Source organism: Catharus ustulatus, chromosome 12 (genome assembly GCF_009819885.2).
Source record: "Catharus ustulatus isolate bCatUst1 chromosome 12, bCatUst1.pri.v2, whole genome shotgun sequence".
In the NCBI taxonomy this organism is placed as follows: Eukaryota; Metazoa; Chordata; class Aves; order Passeriformes; family Turdidae; genus Catharus; species Catharus ustulatus.
Window position 1 is genome coordinate 14,067,953 of NC_046232.1, and position 25,468 is coordinate 14,093,420.

Below are 25,468 nucleotides of genomic sequence, written 5' to 3' on the forward strand. Positions count from 1 at the left end.
GTGGAAGGTCTCTTTCTGATGATTCTCTGATGAAAGGTTTTCTCCTCTGTATCATGCATAATGACTTCAGAAATTTATTTCAAGTGTCACTGATAGTGACTGTTGAAATGAAAAGGCCTTTGATGTTTGCCAGGCAGAGCTGGTCTCTGTCCCACCAACACCAGCTCTGTGATGTGACACAGCCAATGCCAGAAGTAGGTAATTCTGTGCCATCTGCTTGCTGTGACTCTGCTGGTACCTCCAGCTGGGCAGCGTTGGTGGTGCCCGGTGAAGGCTGAAGGAAGAGCCTTCACATAACAAAGTAGTTCCCAGCCTAACTGGAGGCTCATGTATGCACTGTTTGAAGCCAGGCTTTGACAAGCACGAGCTTCTCCCAAGGCTCCCGAGTCACAGCCTGCTTCCTGGCCTTGCTGTGGTCTGTGCTGCAGGGCAGGTTGACAGGTTTGGGAATGTTCTCTGCACTTGCCTAGGGCTTTGTTTTCTTCACGTAGACATTTCCTGAGTGGGTCCAGATGGGATTCTGGCTGGAGTTTCTCCTATGCAACCTATGGAGATAGGAGACAGGACATTTAATTAAATAGTGAATCTTCTACACCAACTTAGGAATATTTAGTCCATATGTCCAATGATAAGAACCATCTGGTGGAGTGTACTGACTGGTGGGTGGAGTAGAGGAATGGAAGACATGGTTCCTGGGATCGATTCCCAGCTCTTCTACTGACTCACTTAGTGGCCATAGGCAATTAGCTGTCTTAACCTCTGTCTCTGCTCTAATTTCCCCATCTGTAAAACTGGGATGATAACTGGGATGATATGTGCTTTCTGGAGGGATTTGTCAGAACACTTTGGAAGTGCTTGGGCATGTGCCACTGATGGAGCATTGAGATACAAATATGAAAAGGAAAAGTAACATCTGACTCTAGTGGGGGAATCAAAGGGGAGTGAAGTGAGCCTAATGTGAGTAACGAGTCGTGGTGAACAGATGTGTGTGTGTGCTTAGAGGTGTTTGGATAAATATGTCAGTGGATATTCTGTATTCCCAGAAACCAGAGGGGTGCCATGATGGGCCCTTGTGTGTAAAGTTTAACAGAGGTATAATTGTTTAGCTAGATAAGTCTGCTTTTCCTCCTTATCATGCCATGTTACTTCCAATTCTGATATGAAAACACAACTCTGTAAAGTTTCTACAAGTTTTATTGGCTTTGCTTGGAGAAACAGAATTGACAGAAAGCAAATACATCTTCAAAACCAGGGAGATTATTAAGTCACAATTGTCATAGGCACCACCATAGCCTACTCACACTGCCCAAACTCTGCTCTGCTCAGTTAACTCTTGAGCAGGAGGCATCCTTTATGGCACCCAGTGTGTTATCATTTACTAAGGAAAAAAATAAATCCAAACCCTGAGTCTTTGGGCAACTGCATCCCTGATTCAGGAGCTGTTTGTTGCCAGCTGATATCTTGCCACTTGTTGTTTAAATCCCAGCTTGGCAGGCCTGCAGGAGCAGGTTTTTCCTGTTGATTTTGTCAGATGCAGAACATTGTGTGCTCGTGTTGGACATGTTACCTAAAGCACCTCATGAGTCTTTCTGAGTACATCTTTTTCCTTCTGCTTCTCCTAGTGTTGAGCAGATGGTTTATTTCCTAGAGAGAGGTGAGCGTGGACTGACAAAGCTGGATGTCATGTTGGGCTTGGAAGGCTCCCTGGGCCAGCCTGCTGGGTTGCCCACTGGGATGCTGAGAGTCCAACATCCCAGCTGCCTTTGTGGCTTGAGGGATATTGAGAGGACTCCGAGGGGATGGTGTGGCCACTTTATCTTCTGGCTGGCAGTGCAGCAGGGAAGGAAAGTCATTGTGGCTTGAGGGATATATGCTGGGAGAGGAGTCTGAAGGGATGGAGTGTCCACCTTTGTCTTCTGGCTGGCAGCACAGCCTTGGAGCAGTGCAGCAGAGGCAGAGCCGGTCAGGATCCCGCAGCAGTGAAGCTGGGAAAGGCTGTGGAGCCGAACGTGGCTGCAGCCCTGGCACCAACAAAAGCTCCTTTGAGAGCCTCTCTGAGGCTGGGCTTGCCCAACCTGGCTCCGGGCCACCCCTGCTCCCTCCGGAGAGGGCATTCACCAGCACGGAGCGGAGGTCAAAGCCCCGTTCTGGCTTTGGCTGCTGGAGCTGGGAGGGAGCAGGGTGGGCTGGGGGGAGCTGGGGATCGCTGGAGGAGGCGGCAGGGAAATGGCAAACAAAGCTCCTTTTTGTCAGGAGTGGTGTGGCATGAGCAACAGAGAGGCAGTGCAGGGAAAACCACTGGGGGAAATGAATGGTAAAACTGAGACTCGCTGAAGTCGAAGAAATGCAGCCACTTGCTGAAGGGTGTTGTGTCCAGAGGAGGGGCTGGGATGCCTTTTAAAGCCTTGTATTAGTGTGGGAAAAAGAAAAGGGTCTTACCAAGCAAGAAATTAAAATTTTGAGTCCTTTGGTTTATTCTGTGTCCCAATGTTTTTTGTTTTGTTTTGTTTTTGGGTTTTTTGGGGGTTTTTTTGGTTTTTTTGGATGGGACAGACCACATGGGAACAAGCAGCCCAATATCCTGCTCTCAGCCACTACTTGCTCCAACTCTGTGTCCCGAGTTCCCTGAGTGCCCACCCAAGGTGGAGGGCTTTACACCTCACCTCCTGGGGTCAGGCTGTCACTGCAGCCCTTGTAAACAGTGTCTTCCAATCCAAGTTTAATCTCAGAGCAGATGACAGGAAATGAAATTTTGTAGTATAAGAAAAAAGCCGTGTGCATGTCCCAGGACTAAGAAAAATTAAATTTCATGAAAGAGTAATAATGGTGCAGAAAAGATCTGGGGCATACAAAAAATTTGGATGGTGCAGTGATGGAGACTGCAAATACTTAAGTTGATGGACTGAAATATATTCCCCTTTTACTTGTTTTCTGTTACATTTGCAAGTGCCTTGGGATGAAGGACGCGTGCCCATGCATATCTGTGTGATGTATTCTTGGTGCTGCACAGCTCCAATGAAAACCAAATGGAGTTAGCTGAGATGTGCAGAGAAAGGTGCTAGAGAAAACCTAGGGACAAAAGCAGCAGTTTTGTAGTTTTGCTCAGATTAACCAAGGCTCTAAGATAAAAAACTGCTTCCATTGTCCAGACAAGGTTTTCTCCCTCCAGTGGAGCCAGTGCCAGCTAATGGTTCAGACTTGGTTACAGCTGGTGAAGAGTTGATTGGTTTTTAATTGATTTCCTAAAGAAATAAGGTGTGTGATTATCCTGCCTCTTTTCACACATGCAAGTGTGTGCACAGCTCTGCCTGCCTGCATTTCCCCTCTCTGTGCTGCAGCTTCTGGATGTGCTGGCCAGTTCCACCCAGAGGAGAGGGAAAAGCACTTACAGATACCTTTACAGGGATTATGGAAGTAATTGAACCTAATGGAATGGCAATTCAGACGATGTCCTGCTGATAAAAATGCCCCAAGCCTTTCTGGACGTTGGAGATTTCATGTGGAAGCTCAGCCTTGGGCAGAAAAATAGAGATCAGGCTTTCACGAGGGCTGCTGTGGTGGGTGGTGTGCACGTGTGTGCACGTGCATATATGTGTTTTCTATCTGAATAAGCAGGAGCAGCAAGGAGGTGGGGGAGAATGAACAGTCAACAAATCCTGCCCACGCTTTCTGTAGTGTTTGAGGGATCCCATGGCTATCAGTTTATTTGATATTTGCTCTAATAGCCCTGATCAAAGTGCTGGCACTGCTGATGTGCAAGTGGATGTCAGAAGTACTTGCAGAGCTGTTCCATTGTAATTTAGTGTTAGTTAAAAGGTACTTAAAGCAGTTGCCTTTTTCATTATGATTGGGGACCATTAACATTTTTTTCCATAAACAGATGGTTACTGTCCACTGAGTTGATTGCAGAACAATTCCAGAGCCCTAATTCAGGAGGAGCAGCTCCTGCAAAGATATCTTGGCTGCCTGGCTTTTTGCTCTTGTTGATTTGGGTTTTTAATGTCTTTCCTTTTCCTTCCTTTTCCTTCCTTTTCCTTCCTTTTCCTTCCTTTTCCTTCCTTTTCCTTCCTTTTCCTTCCTTTTCCTTCCTTTTCCTTCCTTTTCCTTCCTTTTCCTTCCTTTTCCTTCCTTTTCCTTCCTTTTCCTTCCTTTTCCTTCCTTTTCCTTCCTTTTCCTTCCTTTTCCTTCTTTTTTTCCTTCCTTTTTTCATTTTTTCCTTACTTTTCATTTATTCCTTTTTTTACACTTTTTTTTCTTTTTTTTACCTTTTTTCCGTTTTTTTTGTTTTTTTTGGTTTTTTTTTTTGGCCTTTTTTTTGCTTGCTTTTCCTTTTTTTTTCCTTCCTTTTCCTTCCTTTTCCTTCCTTTCCTTTTTTTTTCTCTTTCATTACATAATGATTGCTACAGCTTCAAAGGGGGGGAAATAAAAAAAAATAATATATATACACATATGTCAGAGCCATGACCTGCCCTTCAAATGAGGTTTAATTCTGTCCCATGTTGCCTTGGCCAAGGCTGGCTGTAATCATACACTGATTTTATTTCCCCCCTCCCCTGATTATTTGTTGTATAGGCAATCCCTGTGCAGCTTGGAGAGCCTGCACATCAAGGGTTAGCTTCTCAGGAGAAATCTGTGATCAGGGCCCTTTCATTCCTTCCTCCTGGGAGCTTGCCATGAAGTGGGAGCAGGAAGAAAGAGCAAAGTACTATCAGTCTGGCACAGCTACAGGAGAGAAACAGCCATACATCAGCAGCCACAGCTAATTACAGGGATTTGGGGATGTATGGCTCTCCAGAGCAGTGGGCTGGAAATGGGAACCCATTGCTGCTGTGTTCTTTGAGCTGGGTGTGAGATGTGCTGAACACCCTGAAACATCCAAGCAGAGTGGCTGCATGGAATTCAGGGGTTCTCCTTGCTGGTATCCTTGTTTGTTTGCAAATACCCTTGATGTACTTCTACTCCTCAATATTACTTGGGTTTATTTGCCTGGGAAGTGGATTGAAAGGACATTTTGGTTTCACTGGGGCTTCCTTCTATAAATACCTGTTTATACTCTGCTGAAGTGCAAGCTGTGCTATTTTTATGTTTATTTATTTAATGCCTTCAAGGTGATAAAGCATAAAGCTCTTTGAGCTGCTAAATACTGCTTTCTATGACTACCTGAAAGTAAATTGTAGACAGATGGAGGTCAGTGTCAGCCCCTTCACCCAGGCAACGTGCAACAGGTCAAGAGGACAAGGCCTCAAGCTGCACCATGGGAGGTTGAGATTGGATATTAGAAAAATTTCTTCACTGACAGGGTGATTGTGCATTGGAACTGGCTGTTCAAGGAAGGGGTGAAATCACTGTCCCTGGAAGCATTAAAAACCAGGGGGATGTGGCACATGTATAGTGGTAGAACATGACAGTGTTGGGTTAATGGTTGGAATTAATATCTTAGAGATCTTTTCCAGCTTTAATGGTTCTATGGCAAGTGTCTCACCCTCTGCTGGGCCATGCAGTCTGTAACTGGGGTGGTGGCAGCAAGGGGCAGCTGCTGTGAAGCCCTGGGTCCCTTGACAAACCTTTGAGAGATCCCCCCTGTCCCCTGAGGTGCTGTGGCTGTGACAGGCTTCTGCAAGATCCACTTTCACTCCAGCAGTTAAATGCTCACACCCCCTGTCCCTCAGTCCCAGGTGGAGGTGCTGTGGTGAAGGCTTGGAAGGTGACTCTGTTCCATGGTGCTGTCTGAAGGAGCCACCCTTGGCTGGACAGGTGCATTGAGTGACCCTGCAGGGGAAACTGCTAGCAAAAGGTCAGGATTTATTTAGATCTAGAAATAAAACATTTTCCCACTCCCAGAAGTATTAATAGGTTATTTATAAAGGAAATGTAAAGTGCACTGACCAGCCATTATTCATTTTGGTTGCTTTTACAAAACTCAGGTGTCTTTTTTTAGGTCACTACTGAAAAGCAGAAAAGAAAATAAAATTCAGTGGTGTTCAGGTGACCCAAGAAGCCCCAAGCCTGCTTCACACCATATTCCTACAGGCTCTTCTCCCTGTGCATGGCCTCTCTCACCCAGGGTGTCTGTGTTTGCTCCAGTCCCCAGCCAGGTGCTCTGCCCTGGGTGCAGCAGCTGCCCTGAGGGAGCCCCAAGGCAGAGCTGCTGTTTGCCCAGGGCAGCTCAGCATCAGCAGTGTCTCCTCATGGACTTTCACAAACACTTCTCACATTATGGTGTTAAAAGCTGCATGAGTGACCCTCCTCTTACCTGTGATTCTGCAGCTGAAATGCTGGAAAGAGATTGGCATTTATTTGTTTTTTTACGAATTTTTTAAAATTGAAGTGTCTCTTTTCTAGCCTCAGAGTATCAGCTTTTCCCCCAGCAAAGCATTAACAATTGGCAGTGCTGGGGATGCTGCTCCTTGTAGCACTGTGGTGGCTTCTGCCTTTGTGTAGACCTGTAGGAGTGAGAGGGTGAAATGAGCCATGGCTGCTTCCCTTGCACCACAGGGTTGGGAGGATGTCCTTCACCCACTCACCATCCAGGAGCAACCAAATTGCCCCAAATCCTCATCCAACAGCTTGCACCCATCTTTGCCACAGCTGAGAGGCTCAGCAGTCCCCCAAAGGACCGTGAAGGGGGTGCTAATCCTCCCAGGGCTCCTCTCCACAGCTCTGATGCTCCTGCCTGCCCTTTCCTTGTCTCTGTGGCTCCAGCCTGTTTGCTGCTTGTTCTCATGGTGTCTGTCTGTCCTCACATGGCTGTGCTTTAGTGAGAGATGCTGGAATGACAGCACAGAGCCAGAATGATTCTGTTGATCTCCAGAGATACATACAGCAGCAGGATAAGCTATTTTGTGTAACCAATATGACTAATTCTGATGAAGACCCACCATCTCCACAAACCTTGTGTCCTGTGCGCTCTCATGTGCCTCTCTGCAGGCAGCCAACGAGCAGACAACTGAATGACAACTTTGATGTAGCTTTAATAATGTGCAGGGCAGTGTTGGGAGAACCAAAGGACTTTAATTAGTATTTTAGTTGTGGTTTGTCTGTACTGCACTTGTCCAGTTATTCTTTGAAAAAGATTTTGCTACTGCTAATGCTGATAAATGGTCCTCTGTGAGGATGTCTCTGTTGAGTTTATCACCTCTTCCTCCTCATCACTTGCTGTAGGATTGTTGTTCCTTTATGTGGTATTTAGCCAGGGATGCAGAGATCTGTCACTCTGTCCTTAAACCCTGCAGCAGGAAAGCTTTGTGCTTTGTCGAGGGACAGGTGACTGCAATGTAAATGCAGGACTGGCAAGGGAAACTTTTGGCAGCTGTGAAGGCAAATGGAGAGAAGAAAGAGAAAAGTGCTGCTTGATTTTGAACCTGGCATGAATGTGCTTGAAGGAGTGCCTAGAAATTCAGAGGCAGTGGAACAAACTCCCAAGGGAATGGATAAGAGCTGTCACCTGGGCTGTTCAAGCTTTGACTGGCAAAAGCGCTGGGGAAGCAAATTGTAGAGAGCACTGGAGCATCTGATGATCTAATGGGCTTGTTCCATCTCCAAGTTCTATCTCTTGTGGTGCAATAGAGAGTCTGTCTGTGTCCAGGAGAGTTCCAAAAACCTCCATCAGCAGCACCAGTATTTAGCATCTGTTGATGGAAGTAGGATGCTCAGGCATCTAATTTCAATCTACAACCATGCTATTAAAAATCAATGGACCAGAAGATAATGCCTGTACACAAAAGCAGCTGGGTAGCATTTTGTGCACAGGAGAAATAAATCACATTTGGAGCCTCATATTTTGTGTCTGAGGCACAAGGGATATGATCCAGCTTCTGTTTGGGACAGTGGTCTTCAGTTTATGCCATGGCCTTGGATGATGTAGAATAGAGGGATAGTCTGTTACCTGAATCTGTCGTGTGGTTCAGGAAAGAGACTCAGGATGTCACTCAAACTGGGCACAGGTCTTTCTTTGGAGCCTGTGTAAAAAGCTGGCTGCTGCCAGGGTGATTGAGGGGCACCATGCTGGGAATGATGCCCAGTACACCCCCAAAATCCCATTCCAGCCTAGTCATCAGCTGTTAATGTGCTCTGCTCCACACGTGGGCTGTGCTGCAGGATCTCCCCCTGCTCTCAGGCTTGTGGCAGGAGAAGGGCTTGGAGCTGGGCATCTTCTGTGTCTCACAGCCCCTCTGCTCCCTGTATCTGCTGGAACCTGGTAGCTCCAGAAAAGCTTTACTTCGTTGCTTTGGCCCTGCACCTACAGGAGTTACCAGCCTCTTCTGGAAGGGACTGTTTCTCACGAGGACCCTCACACTGCAGCCCAGCATCTCATGAACCTTGGTGTTGGGGAGTTTTGTGGCTGTGCTGGCTGCCCTTGGATCTTGCTGAAAGACTTGACTTTGTGGCCAGCAAGGGGTTTTCCCTACCAAAAATGAGGAAAAAAAAGAGAAAAAGAAAGCCAAGTTGGATCAGAAGCACAGTCTCTGGGCAGGTGGTTTTGCCACATCTGTCTCAATGTCACTCAAAATAAAGCAGTGCACAGTGTCAAAAACTGCAGAGGGTGAAAAATCATGCAGTTGCAGCAAAGAAAATTGATATGTCTGCTTGGACATTGGATTAGAAACTCCTTGGCTTGCTTCTCACTCCATGTGAACAACCTGTAAGAGTCTCCATCTTCTCTCCACGCCAGCTCATGCTTCATCCTCCTCAGCAAACTGCAAGCTCTTCCTAGCATAATGCTGTCAAGAGTCAGACAAGAGGCTGTGAATTAGTGTGAGAGGAAGAACATTGTTTTCCTCCACTCTGTTTTTTTTTCATAGTAGGATTCACACGGCAGGGGCTGACGTGTTGGTGCCACAGCAGCTCCAGGGTGGGCAGTGCTGGAGGGGCTCCCCAGCCCATCCCTGTCCTCCTCCTCCTGCAGGAGCCTGCAGTGCTGAGACAGCTGCTGGGATCAGGATAGGAGAGAACTGGCCTTTTTGTTGCTGACAAGATGATTTCATCCTGGAGCTCTAAAAACTCTTGTGACATCCCCAATTTTCCAGCTGGATAATGAAAACCTGTGAGCGCGGCCGTCGCGGCGGCTGCCGAAGCGCTCGCCTGTGGAGTTGTGTCCATTGGTTTCATATCTGCTGGCAGGGCTTAATAATCATTACACTAACTGGAGCTGGCACTCAGGGAGGCAGGTAAAGACACTGCTGCCCTGGGGCTGAGATGTGTTTCTCACCATGTGGAGGAGAGATGGGAGTTGGACCTGGAGATCCTCATCCTGATGGGCTGGTTTCTGCCTCTCCTCCCAGGCTGTGCAGCGATGCAGGAGGTGCTGGCCAGGTCTCATCTCCTGCTCAGGACCCTCTTGGCATCCTCTCCTGGCATCCAGGGATGCCCTGAGTCTGACCTAGGGGCTCCCACGATTCAAAAAGAGCAAAACAGAGTCAAGTTTTCCCCAGTCAGCAGGTGCACAGTCCATGCAAAAAGCAAAGCGTGTCTTTATCCAAAGTGACTGTAGTACTGGTAAAAAAAAAGGCACTATAATTTTGAGGTAACAATGGTCTAGGATCAATATTTATTCTTATTGATTTTTTAATTTCTCTAACAACTTTTCATTTGGTTTTTGGGTAAATTCCCATGAGCATCCCTGTGTACATAGCAGTGGGATGATGCAGTGGGTCTGAGGAGTTGGGAAGGAATTCTGGAACAGGGCAGGGCAGACACTCCTTGTACTGGTGGGGTGCAGTGCTGGGGACCTGGCTGTGAGGCCTGCCAGGAGGATGTGTGCTGTGCTGGTCACCAAAGGTGATCTGAGGCTGGACCCAGGAGCTCAATCTGTTTATTTAGGTTGACTCATGATGTGATTTTACATCCCACCCCCTGTTTTTTCATCCCTGGGGCTGTTGCAGCTGGCTCTTCCTGCAGTGCTAAACAAGGGCATGGATGCAAACCCAAACCCTCCTTCATCCCAGCCCAGTCCTTCCAGCAGCACCATCACATTTTTCAGTTGTTGCCCATTGCTGGAGCTCCCTGGTATGTCAGAGTTCCTGTCCCTGCACCCACAAGGGTTGAGGATTCGGTCCCCCAGTGCTGGATGGGGTCACCTCCTCCCTGTGCAGAGCAGGGTCCCACTGTCCTCTCCCCTGCAGGCTCATAACCCTGTGGTCACCACCAGCCCATCTTGACATTAACTGGTTTCCAGGTTCCTGCCTCCCAGTAAATTGGTGATCTATCACCAAAATTTGGTTTTGTTTGATATTTTTGAAGTTTGCATCTTGGTTTTCTTACTTCTGCCTGCATTTGCTGGCTGAGGGATGCCTTGCCTCTGTGACTTTGTGCCTTTGGTGCCTCTTGACTTAGGAGAAGGCAGCTGAGCTGGTGGGAATGAACCAGCTCTGCTCAGCCATGGAGCCTTACATCAGCAGTGCCTTCAGAAATCATGATGGTCCCACCTGATCCCTTACATAGACACATACTGCCACGCAGACTGGCTTAAAGCTCTGCCATAGTTGTGCCACCCAGACTGGCACTAGCAGGGAAGAGCACTGTAAATCAAATTTACTGTTATATTAGAATGAAAGTGCTCATATCCAAGCCAGTTTGAATTAATTTTTCAAGAAAGTTTTTCTCTCAGACATTATCAAATATATTGCAGTCTTCATTGACTAATTTTGTAATTCAATCAGGGGAAAATAAAGCATTGAAGGTAGTTCAGCATGATTTGTTTTTATAGACCAACTGCTTCATCCTCTTGATTCCACTATCATTTAGCTTCTTAAATATTTTTTCCTTTGATTTTTCACTATAAATTTAAAGTTAGGTTTATTAATTTATTCTTCACACCAGGCAGGACAACAAATTTTATGCATATATATGTATATAAAAGGAAAAGTCTTTACAGATTTGAAGAGCTTCTGCCTTCTTGACAAGTTTCTCAGCCTGGAATTAAATTGGTTGCAGCATTTGGTAATGCAAGTCCATGCCTTTTGGGCTGCTGAGTGTTTTTCTAAGTATCCTGCTCAGGTCTGTCCCTCTGCGTGGGACAAAGAGAGGAAATACTGCTGAATTTTCCAGTAATAATCTTAGCTGTTTTAACCATTATTTAATTTTCTTTTCCTCTGTTTTTATTATTTTATTTTGGTTTATGCTTTAATTATATTTAAGGAGTATTAATTCTTCTATATCCTGTTTGTTCTCAATCTCCCTTGATCTAAGGAATTATGATAGAAATTGAAATTAAATACAGCTTTTTTACTTCTGAATGTCTACAGAAATCCCATTCCACCCTCCTGCTGCAGGGCAGCTGGATTTTAGCTATTTCTTCCCTTTTTTTAATATTGTAACTTAGTTCTTAATAACAAAACATATTGTCTTCACTATGTTTATTCTCTAGCTAAATTAATTATGCTGCTGGTGTATTTAGGAGTGATTTGGGCTTACTCTCTCTTCTTAAAGATTTCAAGTAATGCCTCTTGGCTGCTGCTGTCTGGGAAGGTGATATTGCAGTTAATGGGATGTCAGCATGTGCCAAAACCCCTCATCAGCAGAGCACTGTGCTCCACTCTGCCATGTTAAAGCTGAGGTTGTAAGGGTACACAAGGCACTCTCCTACCTCCTGATAGGTTTGGGTAAAGGCATTGATTTAAGTTCTGCTGAACTTGCTGTGATCAGATTGCACCAAAAAAAGTCACTTGGTCCTAAGTGCATCCCAATGGAGAATGTGGAATTTCTGTTGGGCTCTGGGATGCTTCAGCAAGGGCCCCTCACTTGGGTTTGCTCCTGCCAGAGCTTTTCCAGTTTCAGATGAGGATTTTGGGACCAGCCTATGGGCAGGCTTTGTGTTAATCTGCCAGAAAGGAATGAAATTCTGCTTTTCTGCTAAAAGAAGAGAAATGCTATTAAGTGTTGTTGATTGACTATTTTACTAGGATGTGCTACTGGGCCTTTGAATGCCTGCCAGGTGCTTCTCTATTTTAATGCCTTATTTTGTTATTTCATTGAGGCAAAACCTGGCATTTATTCACCTGCTATTAGACAGTTTGCAGAAAGCTGTGTAAGCTCTCCTTTTGCAAAAGGTACATTAGTTCAGATTCCTGGTTGCTGTGCTGCTCTGCTTTGATACCTGCCTTTGGAAATTTTCCTGGATGCAGGCAGGGAAGCAGCATGCTGTCTGAAACTGTGCCTTGAGGATGAATCCTGGTTTCCAACCAGTGGCAAAAATGTATATGTTATCCCTGGATCAGGCTTTACATTTAAATTTATTTAAAAAAAAAACAAAACAAGATTCATGGTTTTCAAAACTAACAGGTTTTTGTGCAAATTCAGGCTCTTCTAACATCCTCTATCCCTAGTGGAGAACCTTAAATTTTGAACTCAGCACCTGAGTGTTTTTCCCAGGAGCCATTTCCAAGTATTTTACTGTTAGAAGTCAGTGCTAAGCATGTACACACCAGGCCCTGTGTGCTTCAGAACCTCTGAGCTCTCTTCTATGACACACGAGTTCTGAAGGTTTTATGGCCCTTGCAACATCAGTATCTACAGTGCACTATGACATACAAAGATGTTGGCAAGTTCCAGGCAGGGAGATGTGAAGAAATGAGTGTTGGAAGGAGGAGGGAGAGGCAGTGCAGCAGTCCAGGCTCTTATTGGGCAAATTCTTCATGTCATACTTCCCAAAGCAGGTAGAGAAGGAGGAAACTCCTCTGTTGTCCCATGGTGAGTGCCTACTTGTCTATGTGGAGCTGCCACTTGCCATTGGGCAGGCTCTGTAAGGAAAAATAATCTTGGCTGCAATTTGCACTAATGATTTCCTAAGCACGCTGGCATGCCTTGATCAGTGGAGGAGGAGGGAAAGCAGAGCTTTTGGCTTTTTTTGGGGTGTGAATGGGGAAGGCAGGAGGAGGCTGGGGAGAGGAGGGAGCAGCAAGTGTTTCCCATTTTGGTTAGTGGTGTGGGAGATGGAAGGTTGGTGGTTGAATTTTAATTTTTTATTGGTCTAGTAAGACAGTAGCTATGGGAGATGCGTGGCTCCACTGTGCAGGCTGCAGTCCTTGAAAGTTTTACTGAAAGATGTTGTCTTGATAAAGAAGTTTGGTTGATACACAGCCCAGCCCAGTTCTGCCAGCTTGAATTATTGAGAAGGTATATATGACTGTCTTGATTAAGATAGGGTGGAACAAATGCAAAATGCACAAACTTATCCTAGTGCAGAGCAGGGGGAACTGAGTGGGAACCCACAGTGATTAACCCCATGTCTCCATCACAGTCAGATCAGACTCAACAAAACCACCTCACTCTCTCTCACCTTCCTGAATTATCACAGTTGGAAGATCTGAACTTAAGCTTACACATTTAGAATCTGGAAGTAGGAGTGCACACTCCTGCATGTATTTTGAGTGAACAGAAGCACTGCAGGCTCTGTGCTCGTGCCTTGAGCTGCAGCTGTTGAAGAGCAGGGGGTCAAACACATTGTGGTACCAAGTAAAATCCTCAAGGTATCAAGCTGTAATTTCCTAGAAGCTGTAGGCTGAGGGAAATGTTTCTAGTAAATATTGGTTCCTGGAGGATAAAGGAACTATAAATTCTCATCTGTCTGAGGTTGTTTATCCCTGTTTCTGGGGTGTATCACAAATCCACAGAGCAGGCTTTGGCTGTGGCTCTGCCTTTCCTTCTGCCTCAGACGTGGGAAATGTGGGCTGGGAGTGGGGAGATACTGTGTGTGCACTTCTGGAGGAGTGAGGACCCAAGGATGCACCCGTGTTCCAGCCCCCATCAGCTGTGACAGCAGCTCTGAGACCTGCCATCTCCGTGGTACTATTTTATTTTATTTTATTTTTTTGTTGGGGGTGCTCCTCTTACCAGATTAGCTGAGCTTTACTGAGAAAGCAGCTGGCAGATAATTTCATTACTGGCCACCTGTTGAGAAGTACATATGTGCCAGCATTTTTCTAAGCATAGGAGTTTAAAAAGTAGCAAAGGGAATTAATAGACAAATCCTACTGAAATTCCTCTAACATCCTTCGTCAATCCTGGGTTTAATGTCTAACGAGTGCTGGGGTGTTTGTGATGGGAGCAGGGGGTGGTACTTAATAAAGTGTTTCACTGGAGAAAAAGAGCTTTATTCACAGTAACTCAGTGAGTTTTGCATGGTCTTGATGAGAAGACTGGGACTGAGACAGGCTGGGGAATGAGACAGGCTCCCTGCTGTGACCAGCAGCCCAAAGAGCCATCCAGGGCATGCCAGGGCTAAGGGTCAGCCAGGTAGAAATGATGCCCTGTAGACTGCTAAAATACCATGGCTGGATTTTTATTTATCCTCTGCTAAAATGTCTGCCTTGGGCAGTTGATCAGTTTGATTTTGGAGTAGCTTTTGCAGAGGCTTAAGGAGACAAATCACTGCAGACTCATCCCCAGGCACCCAGGATGGGTGGGCTCCTCATTAGGTGGCTGCAGAAGCATTTGGAGCTGCTTCTCTCTCACCTCTGGCAGCAGAATGAGCCTCAGGAGCACCCATTAGAATTGATAAAAGACTGGGAGAGCCAAAGATGGAGCATGCTGAGGGTGAAAGCATCCTGAAATGCTGTCCTGAGCATCTCCACTGAATGGCAGGTGTGAGTGCTGACCTCCTGCATGGCCTTAATCAGCACAGGCTTGCTGCAAAGTGGAACATGGGGGTTCTAGAGGAACTCTGAGTGTCTTTGGAGGTGCACGTTCCTGGCAGATCTCTGGTGTCTGCTGGTGAAAAGTTCTTCCTGTGCTCCTTTACTGCTCTCTGTGTTGGAGATTGTTATTATTAAACTTCTTTGTTATGGTGTCAGCTAGAAGAGATGAGGTGTGAAGGAGGTTACATTATCAGAGCCTTCTGCAGGCAATAAAAGGTAAAAATGAGAGATTAGAGATGTTTTCAGAAGATGAATAGACAAAGAGCAATGGCCTGAACTTAAGGAAGATTTGTAGATGGGTTAGGAAAGGCTTTGGAGCATGGAGGAGGATGGTGTCCAGCCAGGGGGAATTCAGGGTGTGGACTGGAGAAGTGGGGCCAGGTTTCCAAGAGGTTTTGTGTGCTGTGACACCAAGGGCTCAAATCTCAAGACATTTCTCTGCTGTGAAGGACAAACCCCTGCAGAAGGTGGCAGAGGGCTTGTGTGGAGCAGCAGTGCTGCCGTGGTAGCTCCTGCCTGCTCTCTCCTCCAGCCTCCCTCTCTTTGCAGCTTGCCTTGCTGGCTGCTCCCCCTCCTGCCCTGCTTCCCTCTGCTGTCAGGCACTTCTCCAGCTTTCTGACTGGAGAATTTTCCTCACCCAGGGAATTGGCCAACACCCTTTGGTGCAAGCTCTGAGCTGCATCCCTGCTCTGGGAAGCTCACACAGCTCACACAGCACGCTGTTGGCAGCTGAGCTACAGCCCCTTGGATGTTTTTCTCCTGACAAGAGCAGCATGTGTGGATTTTCTGATACCACCCTGTGTGCTCTGGTTGTTCCCTGAGCCCGAGTTAGTTATGGCAGCTTTCAGCACACTCTGTGTCCATCATCTCACTGGTGGATGTGGGCATTTCATGCAGGAAAACTTCCTTTTTTTTTTTTTTTTTTTTCTTTTTTTTTACTGGAGAATGAGTGAATTAAGCCATGTGTTTACTACCACTTGAGCAAAGTGGTCCCAGGCTGGGCCATAAGATATACGACTGGTGTTTAAAATTAAGAGAGCAAACATCAACAGAGAAAACTGGAAGAGGGAAAAGGAGCTTGGATAATGGAATTACATTACTTCCATGCTAATATGACCTTGGAGATGGTCTACTGCTCGTCAGGGATTTGTGAGAGTAATGTATTTGATAGCATCATCTGAGAGTGTGTTCATTTATCTGAGAGTATTCATATCCAAGCTTACATATTCTTCCAGTCTATTCTGTTTTACCCATGCATCTCTCTGTGGGACCCAGGGATGTGTTCCAGGTGATGCTTTGGGGTCCTCCTGCAGTGGGTTTATGCTAGGGAAGGACTTCATGCCTTTCCTTTAAACTGCCACCTGAAAAGCCAGAATAAAAAGCACTGCACCCCTTAAAGTCAATACACAGTGGCACTCCCCTCAGGGATTAGATCTTCACTCCTTAGTCTCTGTGGGAGCCAGGAGATTTCAAAGCAAGAAGCTGCTATTTGCTAATGTGCCCTCTTTGTGCCATTATTAGTGCGGAGAGGAGCAGCAGCATCTCTTTTTCTCTCAGCTCTTGGGGTACCACACTGAGACACATTGATTGCTGAGGTGTCTGAGCTCTGGCTATGAGTGACGAGATTTCCAGATCAGAACCTTTTTGGATACCTGTTGGTGGCCTGAGTGCTGTGGTGCTGGGCAGGCTATAAATTATTAAAATCAATCTTTTATAATCAGCAGTCACAGTAGTGAGTTATAATGAAATGGGTCCAGCTGTTTACAGACAGGCAGTGTGGGAGAGGTGAGAAAAGAGCAGGTTTTTCCCTGTACAGAATGATCTGTGGGGAGCTGCTTCTCTGGGTCAGGATAACCAGAAATGTGCATGTGTCAGGGGCATCCCACCAATCCCTTCAAACTCTGTGGTACTTAGATTTGTTTTAGGTAAAAGCAGTTAATTTTTTACTTTTTCAGCTTTATTTTTGAGGTCAGTTTTCATTCTGGATGATGCAAATAGTCATTATATAAAAAAAGAAAGACAAGTTTGTGGTTTATGGGGAAGGACAGCCTGGGTGAGGTGGGAGCTGTCTGTGTGAGGGGTGCAATTGCTCCAGGAGAGCAGGCAGCCCTTCCCAGTTTCCTTGGAAGTAAAACTGGTGGGAAGGGAATGGGATGACAAGAATGATTCCTTTAAAGGCTTTAGGGGCTAATGAAGCTGTGGAGTGGATGTGGTTTCTGCTGAGGATGCTTTAGCCACTTTTTGGGGCCTTCTGCTGAAGATCATGGTTTGAGTGTGGTCAGTTATAACCCCACCCAGCACCCTCAGTGCAGATGGGTTCTCTCCAGTCACCCCTCAGCTCTGCATGCCCCAGGTCCCACCTGTGCTTCCCCACCTTTCAGTCCCACAGGTCCTTTCCTGGGAAATGCAGCTTTTTGCTTTTTGTTGTGACACAGTTTAGGTGGAAGAAGGTTGTGTATCTAATATGATGTTTAATGCTGATGGTCTGTTGCAATTATTGTCACACCCTGAATCTCAGTGACCATGTGGAGGGATGGGCCCTGCTGCCCTCTGAAGAAAGGGCTTTGAAGGAGCAGGTTTGGGACATCCTGGGCTCAGCTCTGAACCAGCTGTACCTGCTGTGGGTGTAGGCAGCACATAGGGATGAACCTTGGCTTGCAGTCCATAAAACACACAATAGAAACTCCTATCCACACCCAGGCAGTTGTCTACTCAGTGCATAAAAAGACTCTAATAATAATAACAATAATAATAATGGTGAAATTAATGAGATTTCAGATGTCTTTGTTAACCAGCCTGGGATTTTTAAGTTCAAAGATGCATGGTGTTGCAGCCCCTGTGAGTTGGGGAGTTTTCTTCCCCCAAGTGCTTCAGGCTGTGATGAAGGTTGAGCATCCCTGATCAGGCAGCCTGTGTGGGGCATGTCTCATCACAAGGGAACCAGGCATTAGTCAAAATGCAGCCCGGAAGGGACGAGAACAAATTTGCAAAACACTCTGCCTGACGCCTTTTGGAAGGAATTCAGAGAAGAGCAACTAAAATGATTAAAGTTCTGCAGGGAATGTATTGTAAAAAAAAGATTAGGAAAAAGAAAAACTAAATATATAAAATGCAGCTAGACCAGATTGAAGGGAAGCAATCCCCAGCGGTGCATATTTAGAAGAGTTGAACAATGAAGAACTAAAAGGACTATTTAGGATGCTGGAAGGAAAACATGGGGTATATAGAATCAATTAAGCAATGAAAAACCTGGGGGCTGCATATCTAGGTCCCTTTTCCAAAGGAAAGAGGCACTTGGCTCGTTGGAGCATGGGAGAGTCTCTGAAATGGATGAGGATTGAATCCATGGAAATGGGTGCTGCAGCCTTTGGAAAGTTTTCAGTAGTTCTGGGGGCAGTGGGGGAAGATGACAAGTGCTCACCACACGTCACATGGTGGAGATGTGCTCACTGAGGTCCCTGCAGGGGGATGTGGGCATGGAAACCTCCTGAACCCATTGGGCTTTTCTTTTCTGTTTAGATAGTGTGGAGGGGGGCTGAGCACCTGGACTGCCTCCTCCTTCCCTGCTGCTGTGCTGCTGCACCAAATAACAACCTGGAAGGTGTGATAGGGACAACTGGCTGCAGTCTCCCTGCCTTGGCTGATTAATTAACTCTTCAGATTAATTTCCTTCCTGATTACCGCTTGATTAATTCCTCCTAACTCTGCGAGACCTCCTCACCACTTAATCCTCTTTATAAGCCCTCAGAGTGCAATGCTTGAAGTAAACATCAAGCAGGAAAAAAAAAAAAAAGCAAACAGTCTGAAATGCAAACACAACAGTGGTGCCAGCAGGACCCCATCCTGTGCCAGGAGCTGCCCCTGGGCTGCCCCATGGCTCCCAGCCCCAAGGGCTCCTCCACGCTCCCCTCTCCTCCAAGCCCCACTTTTCTCAGCAGCTCTCCAGCGTGTCTGTAGCAAATTGCACAATTTCACTTGTTGAGCCTGATAATTAGTGACAATATCCCGGTAATTTGCAAAGGGGGCAGGAGGAGGGAGCTGTGCTCAGCTGTGTTCAGCAGCAGGAGAGGAGGTTTTTTTCCCTCGTCTCTTCATTAAAGGGAGCAGCTGAACTCATGAAGCAGCTTTTGATGTAAGCTGGAGCGTGAGATAATGTGCTGGCCATCGGGGTTTGTGCTGTGTCGCCACCCAGACCTGTGGCATGGGGCAGGGAGAGGCAGGAGCCAGAAGAAGGGGTAAGGGATTAGAGGTTAGTGAGGACACCAATTTGTGGATTTTTGGTGGTGTAGAGGCAGGCACTGGGGTCAGAGAGAGAGGGATGATCAGGCTGAGCCTTGGCTCGAGTCTGAACAGTCCACATGCAGAAGGCAACAATCCTGATCCTGCTGGGGATTTTAAATTTCTTTTTAATTTTTCTTTTTTTTTTTTTCCTTCTATTCCTGGGCATCTACTCCCAAAGGCCTCTAGATGCTTTAATAAAATATAAGTAAAAACATAACTTATGATGAGGAAAGAAATGCAGCCAAATGAATCCCTAAACAGGAACAAAAGCTTTTCCCCATCTTCCCTACACTCAATGACCCGACATTTACCCCTGGGAAACATAATGCTTAAAGAGCAACAGCACTTTCTTGGACATTGTTTTTGAGGAATGTTTTGTGGTTGGTAACAAAGCTGCAGTATGCACCAGCTAGATTCTAGCAAATTTGTTGTTCTTGTGACCTCAGCTGCAATGGACACAGGAAGAATGTTTTGCACCCAAGAGCCAAGCTTGATTTTTTTTTCATGGCTGTACAGCATGTGTCATCCATAAACGTGACCTCAACTAATGAATTTGGCTGAGTTTGAACCAGCAAGTGCAAAGAAAAATAAAGATGATGTGTGTGGATAGAGGGACAGGGAATGATTTATTTCTGTGCTGATGGAAAACAAAAACAGATCTTGGAGGTTTTTGGGGCTGAGGCTGTTCCTGGTCTGCAGCCTTTGCTGCCCCGTGCTGCCCTGTGCTCCCTGGTGTATTGCCACAGTCATGGTGTTTGAATCTGTCTTTAGATCTGGTGGAACCAAACAGCTCTGATGAAGGAGACTGCACACAGAGAATCTGTTCTCATATCAGAGCACAGCCCTCCGAGATTATTTCAGTGCACCTGATAATCTTTGGACATAAAGTCACTTGGGCCTGAGATTGTTTTACTCTATGTCACTGCCTCTAAAAATTCCTCATTTTGGCTGTGTGAGCTGTGTTCTAGGTGGCATAGGACAAATTACAGCTGTGCTGCTTTAGCTTGCAGAAGTCTGCAGCCCAGCCTGGGGTTCCCTTTGGTGCAATGTCCCAGTTCCTGAATTGCAGGAACAGGTTAATGGTCTGCTTTGACTCTTTCTGAAGTCGTGTGATGATACTGCTGCTGGGATGGGGTGAGGAAAGGATGGGGTTCTCCTGATAGCCTGCATCCATGGGAGATTCTGGCCTGGGAAATCCGATGTCTGAGTAAATGCAGGTGGGGGTGGATTTGGAGGCCTGAACTGGTCTGAATTCAAGCCTCCCTGTCCCCCTTGCCATCCATTTGGAGTTGAAGCAAAGGGCACCTCCAGCCCCCACAAAGCTCCCTGTTTTCCAGGTACTGGAGGTGCTATCATGGCCTGGACAGTGCTTGTCCTTGTGTCTCAGAGCTGCAGAAATCTCCTTTTGGGTGTCAACAGGCAGACTCCTGCATGTGTGACTTTTGTATGCTTGTCACATTGTTCATTGTAAAAAAATTCCATTTATTTGCCTTTTAATGCCACTGTTAAAGCTTCACTGCCAGCTCATTTTCAATTCCTAGAAGGGATGGGGGAGAGTAAGTTGGAATCTTTGATCTCCTTTGCTCTACTTTCTCTGTCCTTGTATCGTCTTTATGGCTCTATTTCCTTGACTGAAAAAAAAAGAAGAAGAAAAAAAAGTCAGTATGAAAGTAAGAGGGGAGGAGAGAAAACCCAGAATTTATTTTTGTAGTGGTGAAGGGATCCCAGCAGCAGTAACAGCCTTGAGCCCTGTCTGTGGATCAGAGGTGTTCTCAGGTGCACGAGGAGGGCTCTGTTTTCTCAGGAGGGCAGCTCAGGGTGGGGATTTGCCCAGCAGTTTGTCTGGGCTAAGAGTGAGATCTGGATCCGAGGAAATTAACTTGTGAAAAGGGGAAAAAATGGCTATTCTTACTAAATGCTGAAAATCTAGCCAGAGGCAGCTGGAATAAGGCTTGGTGGAGCAGTGCTGGCACACTTTCTTGGTTTCCTACGCAGCTTGGAAACAGCAGCAAGAGAGAGCTGAAAGGCAGACTTGTAAGGGAGGTGGCAAGTCTGGGAGAGAAGGGAAAGAACAGACCAAAAAGGATGGATGGATTTCTAATTCATGCAGAGGATCCACATGTGCACATAAATGATTGTTGAGCAATGAAACTGTAGTTTTAAAAGATTTTGCTGCCAAAATCCGCAGAAAAGGTGCTTCAGCGCCCAAGGAAATTTCTCATTGTGTAAGGTGACCAGAGGGCAAACGCACAATTCTTGCACATCGTATCAGAGCCTCCCTCTGCACATCCCCCCCTCTCCATCCCTCACCCTCAGGCGACTTCAGCTCTGTAGAGATGACTTAGCACATGAGGGATGTGGAGGGATTGGATCCTAATCAGATCATTACTGCAGCTGTGAAGGAATATAATTTCCCATCCACAAACCATCACCTCTTTCAACATCTTTATTTATTTCTAAATAATGTATATACATTCCCCCCACCATGTGATCAAAAATAAAATCACTCTGTGTAAAAGGCAAGAAGACAAATAAATCAAGTTTAGACAGTGTGGAAAATGCTCTTTTCTTCAGAAGCAAGCCCTTGCAAAGACCCCAGATGGTTTGAAATTTAGTTCTGAGGTAGACACATGCAGTCTTTACTGCCAGCTAAATAATACTCCATTATAACCAGAATTCAGACTGGACTCGTCTGTTTAGCACAGTGAGTTTCTGTGGCCAAAGGGAACAGAAGAGATGAGAAGAAGTGAATGTATTGGAAAAAAATCCCAAATGCATCAAAGCCCAACAGCAGTGCTGCTGTAGCAGTACAGCTCAGGACACAGCACTACCTTTGGGTGGTGCACGTTTAGCCTAAGCTCTATCACCAGGGTTTGGCCAGTGGTCTGCACTGTTCCAGGTGCTGGTGGCATTTGAGAGAAACTGGAGAAAGGGTGGTGGTTTATGAGCAGAAGGTGCAACAGAGACCTTGAGCACCTGCAGAGCTCCTTGAGCTCTAACAGAGGGCAAAGCCTTTGATGGGTGTGTTGGCCTCCTGTTCCCCCTCTCTGCTAAATCATTGCTTCCAGGCACAGCTGACTTTTGCTTTGGTCTGCGCTTAGAGACATTGGCACTGGAGAGTCCCAAATACCAGCTTTTTGAGTGGGGTGGTTCATTTTGCTCTTTCATGCCTCTGACTTGCAGGTAAAGCTGTGTGGTTTCATAAGCTGCTCTGGAAAGCATTTGAGCTACAACGCTGTACTTATTCCACAGACAGAAGCTAAATGCTGCATGTATGGCTGGGGAACATTATGTGGTGTCAGCTGTAATCTGGATGAAACACTTGAAGCATGACACGTGCAGCCTTCTGGCAGGCAGTGGGGTGCTGCTATCACCCAGCTTTGGGGAAGGATTCTGACTTCCCACACAGACTCAGGGAAAAAAGTTTTCACGAGATGTTGGAGGAACTCTGGAGCAGCCAACACTTGAGAGAACATTTTTAAAAAGCTTCACAGGTGGCAAAGAGCTCCAAAATATCTGCTAGCATGCAACTAAGCAGGGACAGGAGGACAACAATTACATGAACTCTGTGCAGTGGCAAGTTGTTTATGCAGACTGATTGCAGGGACTTGCACTTAATAGCTCTGCCTAACAGCATCCAGCTTCTGGGGCTGAAACTCTAGTCTTTCATGCATAAGTCTTGCTCTGCTGGCAGTAATTTTGCAGGCTGTGGCTCCATCCTGGACTGTCAAACCACAGGATCTTCTTGGTGAAAGCCTGTGTGCACGGAGCTGCATTCATGTGTATGTACTCTCAGGTGGCTGTCTTGGAAGGGCATTGTCCTGCTAATGGAAATTCAGATTTCTGTGTTTTGAGGCATCTGCTAGACAAGGTTATGGCTTTGTTTGTGTGTTTTCAAAGGACAGGAGGAAGAGGCTGGAGTGGGGAGATCCTGCTGGGTGGCTTGAGAGTGCTCTGCCTGCATAGAGCTGTCTCAGCAACATCACCATTCCCCACTTGAAATGCTAAATTATTCTTCTCCTCTGTTGTGTGATTGTTTTATGTGCTTTTCTCAGCAAAATCAATCAAGAATTGATAATTTATAAGCTCCTATTTGCATTTTTTCACTCTTCAAGGGGAAAAAAGAGAAGGATAAAGCAGAAGGTATTGTCACAAGTAGAGGAGTGGGGGAATGCAGAGCTGAGCACCACCTCCCTTGTCTGTGGGTTTGGAGTATGCTCATTGCTTATGCTGGTGAGGGGGTTGGTCTTTGCTGCTGACTCCTTAAAGATCTGCCCTTGCTGCTCGCTGGAGAAATGGTGATATAAGGGGTGATGATAGGAGGTGTGAGCTTGCCTGTGGGGAAAAACAGGGGCTCAACCTTGAGAGGTGCCAGGCATGGTCATCCCCAGCAAAGTTATCTGAGTGAGAGTGAGAACAGAGCACTGCTGGGTCTGTGCATTGCTGTGTGTGCAGTGCTGAGGAAGAGTGAGATTGGACTAGGCAGGTAGAAGGAGAAAGCTGGGTTAGCTGCCATCCCAGCTTATGCTGAGAAAGAAATACCCTGTGGCAGCATATTCCACACTTCTAAGCCTGAACCTTGCCTGCTGTCACACACATCCTCACACACACAGGGATGAGTCCTCCTGCCTGCTCACCTCCCCACAGCCACTGCTGCCCTGTGGGCACATGGCCCATCCCCATCCACCCCCCTGCCCTGAACTGCAGTGAGGACATGGCCATGACCCCTGGGAACTGCTCTCCTTTGGGAATTTTGGGGGGAAAAAGGTAGTTCTATTGTCTTAAAATAGAGATAAATATTGTAGCTTTGTAGAAAGGGAAATAGAAGAAGTGAGAGACTGCTTAGAGAAATTAAAGGATGCATGGTTTGATGTTGTAAATAACTATGTTGGCAGATGGATGCACAACCCGTCCATAGACATGGATGTTGTAAGGATGCTCCTGCAGAATGGGAGACATCAGTTATAGTGCCCAGATCCTGCTCTGAACTCTTTGTCCCTTCACTGGTGCTCCAGCCAGAGGAGTCATTTGCATGGAGAGCTGCTGCTTGTCCTTGTGAAAGCTTGATTGCTGGTCTCCATGCTCTCAGCTCTCCAAACATTGCATCCCCAAGCTGGAGAGCAGTCTTGGAAGAAAGATCTCAATAGAATCTTGAAAATCAATTTATGCCTCTGGTTGAGTTCCTGTGGTTCCTGCTCAGGGAGCTGAGCTGTGAGTGAACCAGCCCCAGTTTGTGCTCAGGTATTCATGGATGCCATAGCATCTGTTGTGCTGCCTCCTCTGCCTAGCAGGGCTTCATCCTTGAGCAGATGATCTAGATACACAAAACAAAACCTCAGAGTGAACTGCTGACACCCTTCCTTGGTAGGGTGTTAAGGATTTTTTTCAAATATTCTATATCTGTTCTAAGTGTTTCAAACCATGATTTTGGAGAATTCAGCTAGAGAGGTCTGGAGAATTGGCTGGCTCCCAGCATTTTCCCATTAGGTACTCCTGCCTCAGTTTTCAGCTCTTGTTCTTCTACTCATGACCTGAAGCAAAAGCTCTGTAGTTGCTTAAATGGAGATGTGAGATTCTTGCAGTTTCCTAGAAAGACTTGGGTGTTCAGCTTGTCTTTAGAAATGGCAAAGGTTGGTGTGGGTGATGCATCTTCAGAGCAATTCTGCCTTTGCCTTTCCACCACAATGACCCTTTATCTGTCCAACATTCCTGGTTTAACCAACACTGGTTTATCCCACTTCACTCAGTCTCTTGGAAAAGAGGTGTTACTCTAGCTGGGTCAATAGCTGACACAGTTCAAAGTGTAGCCTGTGGTAGGTTGAGTGATTCTGAAAGCTTTTCTTAAACTATTTATTATATTTCTGTTTGCAATTTAGACAATCATATAGCTTGTGAAATGAATTTCTTATGTCACAGTCTCTTCCTGTGTGATAAACGTTCCATTCTCTGCCACTGATGTCCATCTTGAAGGAAAGCCAGCAAGGTTTCGTTATCATTTTACCAATCACCAGCTTCTTAGCAGGGAGGGCTAAAACTTGACCACTCTGCTGAGAAAACACTCCACTCCCACCTTCAAAGTTCTGAGTAAAGAGTGAAAAATACTCCCAATTCTGTCATTCCAAGCCTTCCCCTGATAGGCTACTGGCAAAGATGTGTTGGTTCATCACACTACCAGAGACTGTACTGAGAGCTTTGTTAAATTTAGCAGAGCTGTGCAACACCCCCGTGTGCTGGACGTTCAGTCTGTTCCTCGCCGCGTGCCGAGCGAGGGAAGCGGGGAAGCAGCTCGCTCTTGCCTCTGCTTGGCAGAAGATGCTCGCTGTCTCTGCAGCCCTTGTGAGAGGCACGTTGGGGTTGGACAGCATGTGTGAATCCCCTGGTGAAGATTCCTCTCAGCTGTAGGAGAAAAGGCTGGGTTGATTTATTTGGGAATTACCAAAAGTTGTTTTTTCTCTGTAATGCCCTCAGAATGTCCAGCAGAAATCTCTCTGCATCCATCTCTTGGTTTGTGCTGGTTCTTTGGCTGTTCACATTAGAAAATGTGCTTTTGTTTC

The 25,468-nt window shown here is 46.2% G+C and overlaps 1 protein-coding gene across 3 annotated transcripts in view; it reads left to right on the forward strand.

Annotated features, from left to right (window-relative positions):
* The window catches only part of NTRK3 (neurotrophic receptor tyrosine kinase 3), a 216,594-nt gene that overhangs the window by 71,788 nt on the left and 119,338 nt on the right, over window positions 1-25,468 (forward strand). The gene's annotated exons all lie outside the window — the stretch shown is intronic.